The sequence below is a fragment of the Rhincodon typus genome, chromosome 15 (genome assembly GCF_021869965.1).
Source record: "Rhincodon typus isolate 14 chromosome 15, sRhiTyp1.1, whole genome shotgun sequence".
In the NCBI taxonomy this organism is placed as follows: domain Eukaryota; kingdom Metazoa; phylum Chordata; class Chondrichthyes; order Orectolobiformes; family Rhincodontidae; genus Rhincodon; species Rhincodon typus.
This window is the reverse complement of record NC_063346.1, coordinates 49,576,118-49,591,692: the sequence shown is the minus strand read 5'-3', so window position 1 is coordinate 49,591,692 and position 15,575 is coordinate 49,576,118.

The window sequence follows — 15,575 nt, the reverse complement described above, 5'->3', positions numbered from 1 at the left end:
GATCTGCCAACCAATTACAGACCCCACCATCCCCATTATACTGCTAGGTTTCAGCTGATGGGCTTGTGTTGTCAAAAAAAATGAACATTCAGCTGGGCTTTAGGCATTTTAGGGCTGTGTGGTGGACTTCTGCTGAATTAGTGATAAGTCTTTTTGTACTTGATTTGACCAATCAGTAATGTATAGCCTTCGAGTCCTCACTATCATATTCTCTCGCTCTCTCTCTCTCACGCTTGTTAAGCTGCTTCTTTCAGCCATAAAACTGGGTATGGCAGATGCTTATTAACAAAAGCCGCAGATTTTTCACATTTCATTGAACACCTCATCAGATATCAGAGTGCAATATATTTGTGTTGCTTGTTGACCTGTGCTATAGCCCATGGTGTTTAGTATGTTCTGAGATAGTCACGGCTGGTTAACACTCACCACACCTGACCTGTGGGACTGTATGGAAATCCATGCCATTTTGCTGTAATTGGGAGGACTGAAGGATGACTGTTCAGTTCACTGCCTGAAAGAGCAAAGTGGTGGCTGGGGCTACATGTTTAACCATCTCAGTGCATCTCTCTTTCCAAGTGTACTGGAGTTTAGGTGATGTCTAGTTTGACAGTATTAAGGTTAAGGCTTAAGCTGCAATGGAACAGAAACTCATCATGGATTTGGAGCGTGGACTAAGCTTCTCAATTATAGCGTTGGACCCTTGAGCTCCACGGATTGTTCTCTTGAGGATTTTCCTTGCATTGGTTGCAGAAGTGCTAACCTGACCAGCCTCTCTTTGCTGTCGGGAGTCCTGGAGGCACAGTTAGAATAGAATAAGCTCCAAGAATTGCAGATGTTGGAAACCTGAAACAATAACAGAGATAAAAGGCATGTAGGTGTGAAGTGTCACTGGACTTGAATCGTTCACACTGTTTGTCTCTCTACAGATGCTGCCAGACCTGCTGTGTTTCTCTAGCATTGTTTTCATACCAGGCAGAATATTCCTTTCAACCCTTTTCTCAGACAATCAATATAAGAAGGCTAGGGGACAGGCGATCTCATTTTGGCAGCAGGCCTGTTAATGCAGTAGGTTTTATTTCAAAACGAATTCATGTTATTTTTAATAACCCTGGCTGATAACTGAGTGCAGTACTAAGTACTGACTACACTCAGTCTTTTGATTAAATGTTAATCCAAGTCCCTGTCACCTGGGATGGACATAAAGAATCTTATGGCACTATTTTGCAAGGCAGCTAATGTACTGCCCAATATTTCTGTTAGCATCACAAGAGCAAATGATCTAGTCGTTATCATATTATTATGTATGGAAGGTTAAGGAGCGCTAGTTGACGCCTGTGTTTCTTATATTAGAGCAGTGACTGTACTGCAAAAGTATGTACTTGACTGTAAAGCACATTGAGTGACTGTGAGTGGCGCTATGCAAAAGCAAGCCTATCCTTTTTCCTTTAGTAAATAGGGATGCGTTCTTGCTAGAACACAGTGCAAGAAGACCACTGTCAATCTGGTGGAAACAGAACCAAGATGTGTACTTTTTTACTGATCAGTTCAGTTCTTCCCCTTTCGAGAATGCAAAGTGAAGCTGGAGTAAGATTGTAGGAGAAGCTAACTTTACAGCTGACTTCCCAACTTTCCTACTTGTTCCTGCGCTTCAGTACAAGGATGTGCAAGTTAGGTGGATTGGCCATGCTAAATAGCCCAAAGTGTCCAGGGATTTGCAGGCTAAGTGGATTAGCAGCAGGAAATGCAGGGTTACAAGGATAGGATAGGGAACTGGTCTGGGTGGGATGCTCTTCAGAAGTGGCAGCGTGGATTCGATGGCCCAAATGGCCTGCTTCTACACTGTAGGAATTCTATGATTCCGCCAATATTCCTTGGAAGGGATTGACTAGTACTGAGCTGCATCATGTCCACTGAGGCTGTAGTGGAGTGAAAGCTGCTTAGTTCCCCGTTTGTGTTCCCACCCTGGCAGGAATCGGCCATGTGGGGGCTGCTGTGACAATGCATTCCCACTGACTGACAATCTACCAAGCTGTGGGGTGGGAACCAGAGCCTGACAGCCTCGGTAAGAGGGTGTCAGGCACCTTCACCAACGGCATGTGAAATTTAGAGCAAGGTAACCAGTATAAACCTTCGACAGGCTTACCCATTTCATCTTGATGACCGTCATATCACAGCATTAGTAACTGGTCTAGCCGTTGATTTTGAAATTTGAAAAAATAATGGATGTTTAGCTGTGTTCTTTGAAGCCTTAATAACTAATGACTCTTTGTTTTATTTTATGCCTTGTTTTCTTGGTCTAAAAATACCAGTCTCTTGGAACACTGACTCAATTTGCTTTTAAAACCTTGTGATAAAATGAGAGAGCTCACTGTGAAGGGGGCGTGGTTGGGTGTGAAGGGAGCGGTATCAATTTCAAATGATTATTTTTAATGGATCCTAAGCCAGTCTAATGTTTTCCTAATCTTAGAATCATTGAATCCCTACAGTGTGGAAGCAGGCCATTCGGCCCATCAAGTGCACACCAACACTCCTATCAGCATCCCACCCAGACCCACACCCCACTCCTCTATCCCTGTAAGCCTGCATTTCCCATGGCTAATCCACCCAGCCCGCACACTTTGGACTGCAGGGGGAAACCAGAGCACCCGAAGGAAACGCACACAGACACAGGGAGAATGTTTGTGTAGAGTTTAGACAGTCGCCCAAGGGTGGAATCGAACCCAGGTCCCTGGCACTTTGAGGTAGCAGTGCTAACCACTGAGCCACCGTGTCACTCTAATCAAAGTTGGGCTGTGGTTGAATAGAAATACCCAATATGGAAGGAAAACAGGTTGTCATCTGACGTGAGTGCACAGTCCAGTGAAGGAGGTGGGAGTAAAGTTTAGCCTTCTCTGTGACATCAGCTTCCTCTCCTGTATATCTGGAAAATGGGACAGAGACATATGGAGAAAATGTGGGTCTTTTCTTACGGGGTTAATAAAAAAACTGAAGGAGTACAGTTTGCCTCAAAATCTGTACAGTTTGTCTCGAAATCCAAGCCCTCTGCTAGCACTGAGCAGTTCTTGCAGAAATCCCAAACCACTATTTAGTTTTGGAATCACTTGATGAAAGGTGCCAGATGACAATATATGCCTGATTGCGCTCTCAGCAGTTTGTCTGTCAGAAGTCGATAGAAGTTGGGAATTGAAACTGTCAACTATTTACTGCAAAAGACCAATCTCTGTTCACAGATCAGAGCGTTCTGAAGGCTCTCTGAGGATTGGACCTGGAGTTGACTGAGAGAGAAATTCCAATTTCAGAGAAAATGAGACCAGATCCTGTTGTGATTCTAACCACTTTCTAGGCAATGTGGAGAATATACTTCAGAAAGAAAAGAAACAGTTGAAGATTATACAGAAAGGAAAAGAGTAGAAAAATCTTTTCACAGTGGGATTGTGGGCAGCACTTGTGTATCCAACTGCTAAATATGCAGAGCAGCTGGCATTGGTCAGTGGGTACTAATCAACAAAATGTTTACATTTCAGCATTCCTTTTGCAGAAGTTTTCTCAGTGGTATTTCTGCCTTCCTTGAAATGGAAGGATGGTCCCATGAATGTCAGCTACTCTCCAATATCAGATCCAAGTAGCCACTCGCTATACCTTTGCCTCAATTGTAGATCATAGAATCCCTACAGTGTGGAAACAGGCCATTTAGCCCAAATAGTCCACACCGACTCTCCGGGGAGCATTCCACCCCCCTACCCTACACCTGTAACCCTGCATTTCCCATGGCTAATCCAGCTAACCTACACCTGTGGACACTACGGGCAATTTAGCATGGCCAATCCACCTAACCCGCACACCTTTGGACTTTGGGAGGAAACTCGTGCAGACACAAGGAGAACATGCACACTCCACACAGACACCCGCTTGAGGCTGGAATTGAACCTGGGTCTCTGGCATTGTGAGGCAGCAGCGCTAATCACTGAGCCATCCCGTGCCACCCAAGTGCAAAGTGATTCTATGATTCTATGAAGTGCTTTTGCATTGACTGTGGATGGAACCTGGGCCTCCACTGTCCTTGTTCGATGGTACCCAAAGAGTGCTTTCCATTGGGACTCCCAGTAGCTGGGAACCCATTCTTCTTTTCTCTTGTCCATCCTTTCTCCTAACCAAGGGAGCTCAGGGACTGTGGTAGCTCCATTGTTCCTGTGCTAACTGTGGCCAGCAAAGACTGGTACTTGCACCCAGGGGATGTTCCTGGTCTGTCCAGTCCAGTACCATCCCAGGCAGTACCTGTCCCCATGGAAACATTTGGCGGTGGATTTCTCACTCAGCTTTCTGAAGCAAGCTTTAGGCAGTAGCCAAATGAGAATTGCATGGAGGTGAAGAGTAACCTATTGGTATCCTGCTCAATGGATTCCTGTGTGGATGGAGATATACTGTTGGTATATTGTTACTAGACTAGTGAACTGATGGGACTTGTGCTTCAGTGCCATTGACTCGAATCCCGTAACTGCATTTATATAGTGCCATAACCTGAGGATGTTCCAAAGCGTTTTTTAAATTCATTTACGGAATGAGGGCACCACTGGCTAGGCAGCATTTATTGCCCATTCCTAAAGTCCATGTAGACCAGACCAGGTAAGGATGGCAGTTTCCTTCCCTAAAGGACCTTAGTGAACCAGCTGAGCTTTTCCGACGGTAGATTCACAGATATTTATTGAATTCAAATTCCACCATCTGCCGTGGTGGGATTTGAACCCAGGCCCCAGAACGTTACCTGGATTAACAGTCCAACGATAATACCACTAGGCCATCACCTCCCCATAAACAATGAAGTACTTCTGTCACTGTAAATAGAAGGAAAGGCAGCAACCAATCTGAATGCAGCAAGCTTCCACAAAGAGCCATGTGATAATGACCAGATAATCTGTTTCTTGCTGATCGTGGGGAAAATAAACTTGCCAACACAATTGGTTTAACCACCTTCCACTCCTCTTTGAAATATTGCCAGGCAGTTTTCTCTGCATCTACCTGAGAGAGCAGACAGGGTTTTATGTCTCATCCAACAGAAGATATTCCAGATGATTCACAATGACAAATAACTGAAATAATTTCAGCGGGGGATGGAGCCTTTTACCCCTGAAGCGAATAGACCGTGAGAAAGCTGAGTTGAACACCTGGATTGTGAGATTGTCTCAGCAATTGGCTTGCACTGATCTGACAGGCTGCTGTCTGAGGGCCTTGAACCACTCTGAAACATACCTGGAGAAGACCATAACCTGCCCTCATACGTTCTGAAAGCTGCAGAATGTGATTTTACAGTAAGTCAGATGGCAGGCTCATCAAAAGCCAGGTCTGATTTTCTCCCTCACGAGTCCATTGCAGTCTCTTGATATTCAGATTGTGAAGCCATCACATGTGAAGTCCTGGATCATTATTCTGACTGCATCAGGGTACTGATCAGGTTTAAAACCATTCAGAGGAGCATGGTGTGGAGAGAGGGGAGGTTATTTTTAACAACAACAGAAGCACCAAGGCATTGATGAAGAGATATCGTGAATGAGCAAGTAGCCCAAGGCACCAAGATAAATTTCTGATTTTTGCCACTGCGACAAAGGGAGGGCAGCACTTGGTTCTTTTCTAGTTCACTTCACCAGTCAATCTGTATCTGTGAAGCAACAAAAGCTAAATACCTATTATGCTGCTGTCAACGCTGATGGTCCTCCCCAAGTCTTGAGATGCAGTAGCAGAAAGCGCAGGAGAAGTTGGAATGTGCGAAACATCCGACAGGCAGGCTTCCTAATCATAATGAGCAGTGGAAGGGACTTTGATAGTAATGGCTGGTTTCTGGGACAGTTTAATGTGCATCAAAGGCACAGTCAATCAGTTCTGTCCTAACAGTGGCATGAGTGGAAGTGTCTTTGAGTATAAACATTGCCTGAATCTTCTTGTCTTGGCCAATACCTATCCTTCAGCTACTGGGCCATCCCAGGAGTGGCAGTCCCGAATGGATTGCCTGTCCACTCCAATGTTTTGTGCACTGTGACCGAACTCCTGTTAATGGCCAAGATCTCTGAACACAGCCTCTTCAGAAATTCAGAGTGCACTTTAAGAATTGAATTCCTTCCTCATAGAGCTGGCCTGTCAGAGAGGAGACAAGCCACATTTCCTCCTTTACAGTGCTAGCTGGTAATTGTTCATTCACTAACACTGAAGAGCTCAGGGATATTTTAAACAGCTTTGCAGTGTGTTAGTGACTGGGTGAATGGATGGGTATGTATGAGCATGGTGGGTGAGGGAGGAGGAGAGGGTGGTAGGTGGGTAGGGCAGAGACTGGAGATGGTAGTAAGTGGGTGAACTGAGTTGGATATTGAGTTGGCAAATGCAGCAGACATTCATATAATTACCCAGGACATAGGTCAGGTTTTAATTAGTCTAACATTTCCTGGATGTTTAGAACATTTCCTATCCAGATATAGAGGATGATCTGTCAAAGTCTTTGACATCAACTCAGGAGAGGTCCTGAGTAGTGGGGGAATTGTCTATTGGAAGCTCAGAACTCCCAGGCAGTTCCCACAGAGTTGGTGCATTGGGATTTGTGAGGGGTTCCTGCACAGATCTTGGGATGTATGTCTAGTCTCTGACTGTCCAGGGACCGGACGATCTAGGCCATCACCTCATTGTTGTTCATGGGAGCGTGTTGTGCATAAATAATACCAAATTTCCTAATTTATTATGGCTATGCTCCAATAATAGTTAATTGGCTGCAAAACACTTTGGGCAACCTGAGATTTGTTTCTTCTGTGTTTATTTCTCTCTCTATGTCTGCCTGTCAGGTTCCAGGTTTGTATTTCCAAAGTGTTAGACACAGTGTCAGCTGATTTATAAATAACAGTACAATACAGGAACAGGCCCTTTGGCCCACCCAGACTGCATTGACATATGATGCCTTTCTAAACTAAAAACCTTTTACCTCTAAGGGGTTTGTATCCCTCTATTCCTTCCTATTCATATATCTGTTCAGATGCCTCTTAAACGTTGCTATTGTATCTGCCTCCACCAGCTCCTCTAGCAGCGCATTCCAGGCATTTAGCACCCTCCGTGTAAAATAATTGTCTCTCACACTTCCTTTAAACCCCAACCCCCTCCCCCTCCCCCTCCCCTCTACCGCATCCCAAAACCAGCTCAGCTTGTCCCCGCCTCCCTAACCTGTCCTTCCTCCCACCTAGCCCCTCCTCCCACATCAAGCCCCACCCCCATCTCCTACCTACTAACCTCATCCCGCCCCCTTGACCTGTCCGTCCTCCCTGGACTGACCTATCCCCTCCCCAACTCCCCACCTATACTCACCTTTACTGGCTCTATCCCCGCCTCTTTGACCTGTCTGTCTCCTCTCCACCTATCTTCTCCTCTATCCATCTTCTATCCACCTCCCCCTCTCTCCCTATTTATTTCAGAACGCCCTTCCCCTCCCCCATTTCTGAAGAAGGGCCTAGGCCCGAAACGTCAGCCTTCCTGCTCCTCTGATACTGCTTGGCCTGCTGTGTTCATCCAGCTCTACACCTTGTTTTCTATTCCTTTAAACCTACCCCCTTTTACTTTAAACCTATGTCCCCTAGTATTCTACCCTGTGAAAAAGACCCCGACTATTCATTCTGTCCATGCCTCTCAAAATCTTGTAAGTTTCTATCAGGTCACCCCTCCTTTCTCGACGGTCAAGTGAAAAAGAATCACGTTTGTCCCGTCTGTCCTCATAGCTAATACCCTCCAAAACCAGGCAACAGGGAGCAGAGTTCCATTAATAGAGATTTTGACAGTGGCTTTATAGAATTAGTGCGTAGGTCTGAGGAAAGCTGGATGTGGCATAAAACTGAGTGTGACTTAAAAACTGTCAAAACTTGCCTGTGTTTTTATACCATGCCAGGATATTGTTGATTGATTGTTTCTGCTCATCAAAAATGGGTGTGTTGAGCTCCTCCCCAATTGACATTGCCCCATAATTATGCTGCAAGTTTCAATTCAACTTTGGGCCAGCGTTCACTAATCCTACTCTCTGTTATTATGTAGCTTAAGTGATTCTAATTGGAATGGAGGTCTTAGTCTTTAAATTCTAGTAACACATAGACGTGGACTATTTAATACATATTCATGCATTGAGCTGAAGCCATCACGCTGAACTGATCTCATTGAAGAGACTATTTAAAGATGGCTCACTTCTTTTAAAGCACTTTGGTGGCCAGCAGCATCACTGATGTGTATAATCTGCAAAGGTAGCTTGCTGAGATGTGAATAAAATAAATCTCATGGGAATAGCAATGATGGAAAAGCCTATTTTTGTCTGAGTGTTATGAAGATAGGGTAAAAACTCAAACGCTTCACTGATTCATTCTTTCATACTTAGTGAGCAAGACATTCTGTGCAATTGAGGCTGCAGCATTCAAGGGATTTGATATAATATTGACAGTGAAGGTCCAGAGAGTCTATCCTATGATATAGGAGAAACTCTGAGACATAGTGCTTCAAAAAAAGAATCTGATTGGGATCTTAGAGGTAAAATGAAATTTCCAAAGCTACAGAGGGTTTTGATAAAAACCCTGCATTATCTTAAATTGTAACAGAAACTGTGACTAAGTAGCAACACTGAATAGGGGATTGAAAAGGATATTGCAGAGCATCTCGATGCTGTCGTCCTTCAGACTGACCTGCTAATCCCTGGCACTGTATTTTGCTCAATCAATTGCAGCAGAATTTATGGCCACGTCAACAATCTTCTTTTGCAGGTGATGTGCCGCCCATCGGTAGCTTAGCACTTAAAGAGATGAGATGCCAGTCTTGGGCAGAATGCTAGTCTTGCTGCATATCACTGCAGTGATGTTGCTATTCAGGGGGGCCACTGTTCTCACATTGGAAGTACAACACTGCTCACTGTTGCTGTACTCCACGTCATCTTTTTGGCAGAGAAACTATTAAAGTTAGAAAGGTATTTGGCAAAAGTAAGATTCATTGCTGTGAACATGAATAACGAATGTAATTTAGTGTCCTGTGCTGAAGAGGGTTAACACAGATTGTAATGCCTTAGTCCAAAAGTGACTGAAGCTGGTTTATAAATTTATCTCCAAGTTTTAAGTTGAGGATTGGGAAACTTACTCTTAACAAACGCACTATGAATAACTTAAATCACATGGATGCTTTAGGATCAAGGATTCAAAAAGCTGTTGCATTTCATTCGTCTTGCATGAAGGTTTTGAAAATTAAGTGTTCATGAGATTGTTAATTCCTGTATTCCAGCCTTTTGATTTAGTACTGCATTGTTTCTATTGCAGAATAAAATATGTTTATTTTGAAGTGATTACTGTTTTCCTTTTTATTAACGAGTTGGACCAGGGTGCACTGCGATGTACTGTCATGTATTGCAGTGATACCTATCTCGATTTACCTTTTCATTAACCACCTTACATGTGCTGACATCAGCTAGTTTTCCACCATTTTATCAGAATCTGATTGAAGCCTCCTTTGGTTTAGTTATCACGCTTCCTTGTTTAATATCGCCCGTGGTACAGAATGGACGAAATGGTAATATAACAACCCTATGGGACACGTTTAATCCCCTTGACAGCTCCCTCACGTGGTTCATTTACTCCTACTCTCTTTTCTACCCTCCACCCAGTTTATAGCTGGTATAGGTATGGTCCTCTTAATTCTGTAGCCCTTCCTCCTTCTGTGGTAGTTCTCTACGTTGCCTTGTCAAACACTTTCTGAAAACATGTGACCATTGCATTCCCCATCTTCCATATCAGTTACTGGCGCAAGGAAGTTGTTTTCTCTGGGATCCACTTTAATTGCCGTAACCTCCTTACTAATTGGATATTTGGTGATTTTACTTTTAACTGAGCTTCGTGGGCACAATAATCAAAGTCAAATTCCAGTGCAGCACAGTGAGGCGTTTTGTAGTGTGAACAGCCTTGTCTCTAGTGCAATGTTATGCTGAGCTATGATCCATCTATTCCAGTTTACAAATTATGCTGTGGGATTATTTTGAAAAAGATGAACAGGGAAGTATCCTGGCTAACAGTTATCCCTCTACCATTGTTGCTAAAGCAGATAGTTTATTTCATTTCTGTTTCTGGGAAATTACTGTGCATATATTGACTTTTTGTCTAATTGAAAGCAGATCTGTAAAACATTCGGGAACTCGCTGAAGTTAAGAAATGCAATATATAAATGCAGGACATGCGTTCTATTTATTTTCTTTCACTATTTTGTCTCTCCTACTGGATGGAAATATTCCATCATTATCTGGGTGTGCCTGAAGCCCATGTCATGCCACACCAGTCTAGGGGCTAAATCAAACCTCAAAAGTTAGTGGCAATACCAGAGTTGGCTGGTTCCACTAATCTGCATAGGAATGATCTTTGTGGAGCACATCTGTATCTCAGCTCCTAACTGAACAGACTGGCGATCGCTGGCCGGGCAGTAACAAGTAATTACAAACAATATGCTGTCGAATAGGATACAGCTTATTGCACTCGACACACAAGGACAATGTTCATTGATAGCTCACAGCATGTCTTGAGGAGGGTGCCATGGATAAATAACTTAAATTGCCCTGACACACAGTCAGTCGGAGCTTGGACCATGTTGAAATGATTTTTAGAATAATTGGTGCATTGGCTGTTATAAACAATTTCGCAAAGTCACTCCAGGAATGCTAGCATTTATTAGGTGTTGTGGTTGGCTGGTCTGGTCTGGACTGACTGGACTGACCTGACGCGAGTATAACTCAGCACTGCTTTCTTACTTTGCAGTTTTTCTTGCATCTCAGCCCGTCAGCACTTTCTTATCGATGTGTGTGGGTGGGGGAAGCGTTGGCACAAGTCAGCCTTGCCTGATGTGCCAACTGTTGTTTTTCACTGAAGTTTAGCAAGGCAGCAGTGAGTGGCAGAGACCAGCAAGTTACCAGCTGGAGGTTTTGAGGCAGCAACTTGGTCATCTGTGCTGTATACCAGAGAAACAGTGCAAACCTTTCCCCCTGGGTCTTCAGCAAACAAGAAAAACTGTTCTTATCAACAAGTGGGTCGTGATATAAGGCCTTGGTCACCATCTCAATGATTTTGATTATTTTACGTTAGCCAAGCAGTAAACATTTGGATTTTATTTCCTTTTCCCTCATTATATTAGATTCATAATTTTTTTAAAAATTCTATAATTGGGTCTTGTAGAGATACTTGCTCCACAGGGACTAGCTGCGATGTCGCACCTTAACAAAACGGTTAATCTTCAGTTGTGACCTGAATTTCTATTGTTCTGAGGATGTGGGCATCACCAGCTGGACCAGCATCTATTGCCCGTCCCTAGTTGCCCTTGAGAAGGTGGTGGTGAACTGCCTTCTTGAACCACTGCAGTCCATGTGCCATAGGTAGACCCACAATGCCCTGGGTCCAGGATTTTGACTCAGCAACAGTGAAGGAATGGTGATTATATTTCCAAGTCAGGATGGTGAGTGGCTTGGAAGAGAATTTGCAAGTGGTGGTGTTCCCATGTATCTGCTGCCCTTGTCCTTCTAATTGGAAGTAGCCATGTGTTGGAAAGGTGCTGTGTGAGAAGTGAAAGAGCTGTCTAAGTCTCAGTCTTGAGGAAGGGTCACCGGACCCGAAGCGTTTAACTCTGTTTTCTCCTTCACAGATGCTGTCAGACCTGCTGAACTTTTCCAGCAACTTTGTTTTTGAAAGACTGTTTGTTTGATTCTTGAAAGACTATTTTGAGAGCATCTCTATCAAGCCTGGCTGGAACCTCAGCCACCCCCCAGCACTGGTGACTGGATGGGGTTGAGAGTTCTCACTAATGACAGTTGAGTTCCAGGGAGTTTAAGACCAACTGCTTGACCTTTCTCCAGTACTACTGTTGAGACCAGTGAAATAATTATCAACTAAACCTGGGACCCTTCCTTGAATCATATCATGTACCAAAACCTGGATGGGGTGGATTTAGGAGAACCAGCTTTAACTGTAAATGGACCAGTGAATTCATTAATGATATTGAACAATTGATTTGGAAGTGATGTAAGTCACAGGCTACTACAAGAGACATTAAAATGGTCCGACATATGTCTCCTCTTCATTTCATATTGAACATTGCAAATTGACAGAAAACTGTACAGAATGTTCTATGGGACGCGCTCAGCTGATTAAGTGTTTACCGTTGATGGAAACATTTGCATGCATTAGCTTTTGCAAGGTGTACCTGTTGTAGCAGTAGCATTGCACTTCACCAGGTTACAGCTTAACTGGAGGTTGTGCAGCATGTAGATGAGTTAGAAGGATGGCCCATCGATGATTCAGGATGAAAAGGCGGTCAGGTGCAGCGTATGAAGCTGTGGGCTTTCCCCGTTGGGCTCAAGGTTCCCCCTTCGCCTAGATACATGACAAGGCTGACACTGTCAGGTGCTGGGCTCCATTGTGCAATAAGCACGAGCTTTCTCCTCAGCTCCAAGTATCAGGGGGAGGCACAAACTGCATTCCCAGGAGTTGTGTAGAAGTATCATGACTGGGATTGGGATGCTTTTGACAAGTGAGGACTGGAAACCATTCCAGGACAAACAGATGCTTCACAGTTTCTATAGTGTCCAGTGACCTGCTACTGGCCATTGAAAATCAAGGTGGGGGCCGGGGGGGTGGTTGCAAGGGGAACGGGTAAATCACACGCTGGACTGTACCTGTACCTGCAGCAAGCAAACTACCTCCAGTGTATCTGCTATTAACCCTCTGTGCTGCATTGAAGGCTGAGATCTAGAGAAGACGAGGGAAAGTAAGTGCATTATGGTGTAAATAAAATTGTCTGAAATTCAGTCTTCTGGAGCTGGCAGTAAGCATGTGTTGCCTGAGGGGATGCAGCACATCAGTGTATCAGAACTGACGGGCTGATGGATAAGGCTTGCTTCAGTCAGTATTTTAGAGAGCTGTTGTGCATTTTTTTGTTTGTTCCTAATTTTGTCATTGCTACTTGACAAGTGTCTCAGACAGCTGCAGTGAAGGTATTTTGTTGTATCACTAGCTGTGGTTATCAACGTGCATCTTCCTCAGTTTCTGTCCGTGCACAGTATATGGTACTGAGGGGGATAGAGATAATGGGGACACACTGAGCAAATAATCCAGTGAAGATGCAATAGAATGCGATGCTTTACTTAGAATGGTCTCTGGGGCTGGTTTGTGTTCAATAGCCTGTAGGTTGCAAATCCAAACCAGCTGTGTTCCCATACCAAAATACTGTATACAAACACTGCCTGTTTTTAATTACCACTTCAACACAACATGGAAAAAAAAGGCTGCAATGGCAGTTTGAGGAGTGCCAGATTGAATCTAACATTCATCATGTTTACCAACCTCGGTCCAGTTCACAAGTTAGAGGGAGATGGGGAAAGGAATGCGTTTTTTTTTTGGTCAGGCGAGTATACTCAAGGTTAGAGAAACAAATAGGGTAGATCACCTTAGAGATCACCCATTATTTATGGCAGAACAGACTTGAGGCATTGAATAGTCTCAACGCGTTCTTAAATTCCTCATTAGATATTATGCCCTGGCGAAGGTGAGTTTTGGATTGTTTTCCCATGCCTCCCTGTGGGACTGGGACATTGTGGCCCTCACTGGGGCTGCTTACTCTCCAACTATCCGGGAAATGATCGAGAGAGAAAAACAATGATCTCAAAGTAGGAGGGGAATTACTTTCAAACACTTACAAGCTAACAAAAATCTAAACTGTACCATTCTTAAAACTTTAAAGTGCGACTGTAATGCTGTCATACTCCCAGAGGGGAATAGGGCTGATCTGTCATTAGAGAGAGGCAAACTGGTGAGTTTAACCTGAAGGGCACCATGCCTCGGGCAAAGGGCGAGGTTGAGAAGGCAGGATCTTTATAGCGAACTTGCACTGTTGGTATCACTCATCATCAACCAACCAACCATCCAGTCAACTGAGCTAACCAGAGCCCATTAAAGTGCTGGAGATCACAGCGGATCAGGCAGCATTCATGGAGAGAGAGCAAGCTAACGTTTCGAGTCTGGATGACTGTTCATTAGAGTTGATGAAGTGTCACCTAGATTCAAAACGTTAGCTTGCTCTCTCTCCATGAATGCCGCCTGACCCGCTGTGATCTCCAGCATTTATTGTTTTCAGTACAGATTCTAGCATCTGCAGTAACTTGCTCCCCCCGTTAAAGTATCAATAGTGTCTGGTATGCACTTGTGAGGAAATAAAGGTTCAAGCCCCTTCTGTGGAATGACCTCTTAGAGGAGAATCATCTCAAAATAATTGTTTGTTTGAAAAGCCTTTGCAAAACTTCCTTTCCAAAATAAACATGGGAAAAGTGTCTATTGGGAGTTTTGGCCAAACACTGCCTTCTACCATTGGTTCAAATGGGCATGGGATATTTGAGAAAAACATTTTCATCGTCCTCATTGGGTGGGATGTAGCGGCTTGTTGGAACTCATGGGCAAAAGGCTCTGCTGCATTTCTGTTGGATTCCAGCCAGCTCTCTATCCCATGGTGACTTTCTCCATTTGGTCAGAAAGTTCAAACCACCCACATAACAGGGAATCAGCTGTTCTTTCAGATCTGCCAACAAACATGCCAAAATCAGATGGCATGCACGCGATCATTTGACCTGGGTTTTATTGATCAGCCCATGCGTGTTATCTGTTTGTTTGCAATCACCAACATTTACAGTTTCACACAGATGGTGAGAACTGCATCATGCTGAAGTGGCGGGTTTTAGAATCCAAGATAGTGGAATTCCTGAGTTACTTTCGAGCACATGTTCTCGTTCCTTCTTATCTAATCCGTTTTGCATGCAGCAGAAATCCTGATGCAACATGCCACCTAATCAGGTTAAATCAGTATGTTTGCGGATCTCAGAGTTTTAGCAGAGATTCTTTGATGAACGTTGGAGGTGTTGGAATCTGGGAAAAGCTGATTTCCTCGCAACATCTCAGCGGGTCTGATCTTGTGTGTCGACTTGGCAGGTTGAGAACAGTTTGTAGCGTGCTGTTGACATCCTGACTGAAATCTGAATGGCAGCGTTATGAGTCAGTTCTGACTCAGTGGTGCAAACTTGCTTGTGAGTCAGTCGTGTGTTCAACCATCAATCCTGGGATTTGACAAGAGAATCCAGGCTTATTGTATTGGCAGTGCTAACTTTTTGACATTAATTTCAATTTCTGTCAAAGTATCCTATGGTATTATTTGAGGAAGTTTGGGGGAGTTCTTCTGGTTAACACTTAGTCTCCAATCAACATCATTTAAGAAACAGATAATTTAACTCGTTGCTGTTTGTGGACCCTTGTGTATACAGTGGCTGCCATCTTGATGTAGATTACAACACTGATTAGATTTTATTAGCTAAGAAGCACTTGAGACCTTCTGAGGATGTGAAAGGTACTACCTAAATGCACATCCCATTTAAGATCACAAGGTGTAGAGCTAGATGAACACAGCAGGCCAAGCAGCATCAGAGGAGCAGGAAAGCTGACGTTTCAGGCCTAGACCCTTCTTCAGAAATGGGGGAGGGGAAGGGGATTCTGAAATAAATAGGGAGAGAG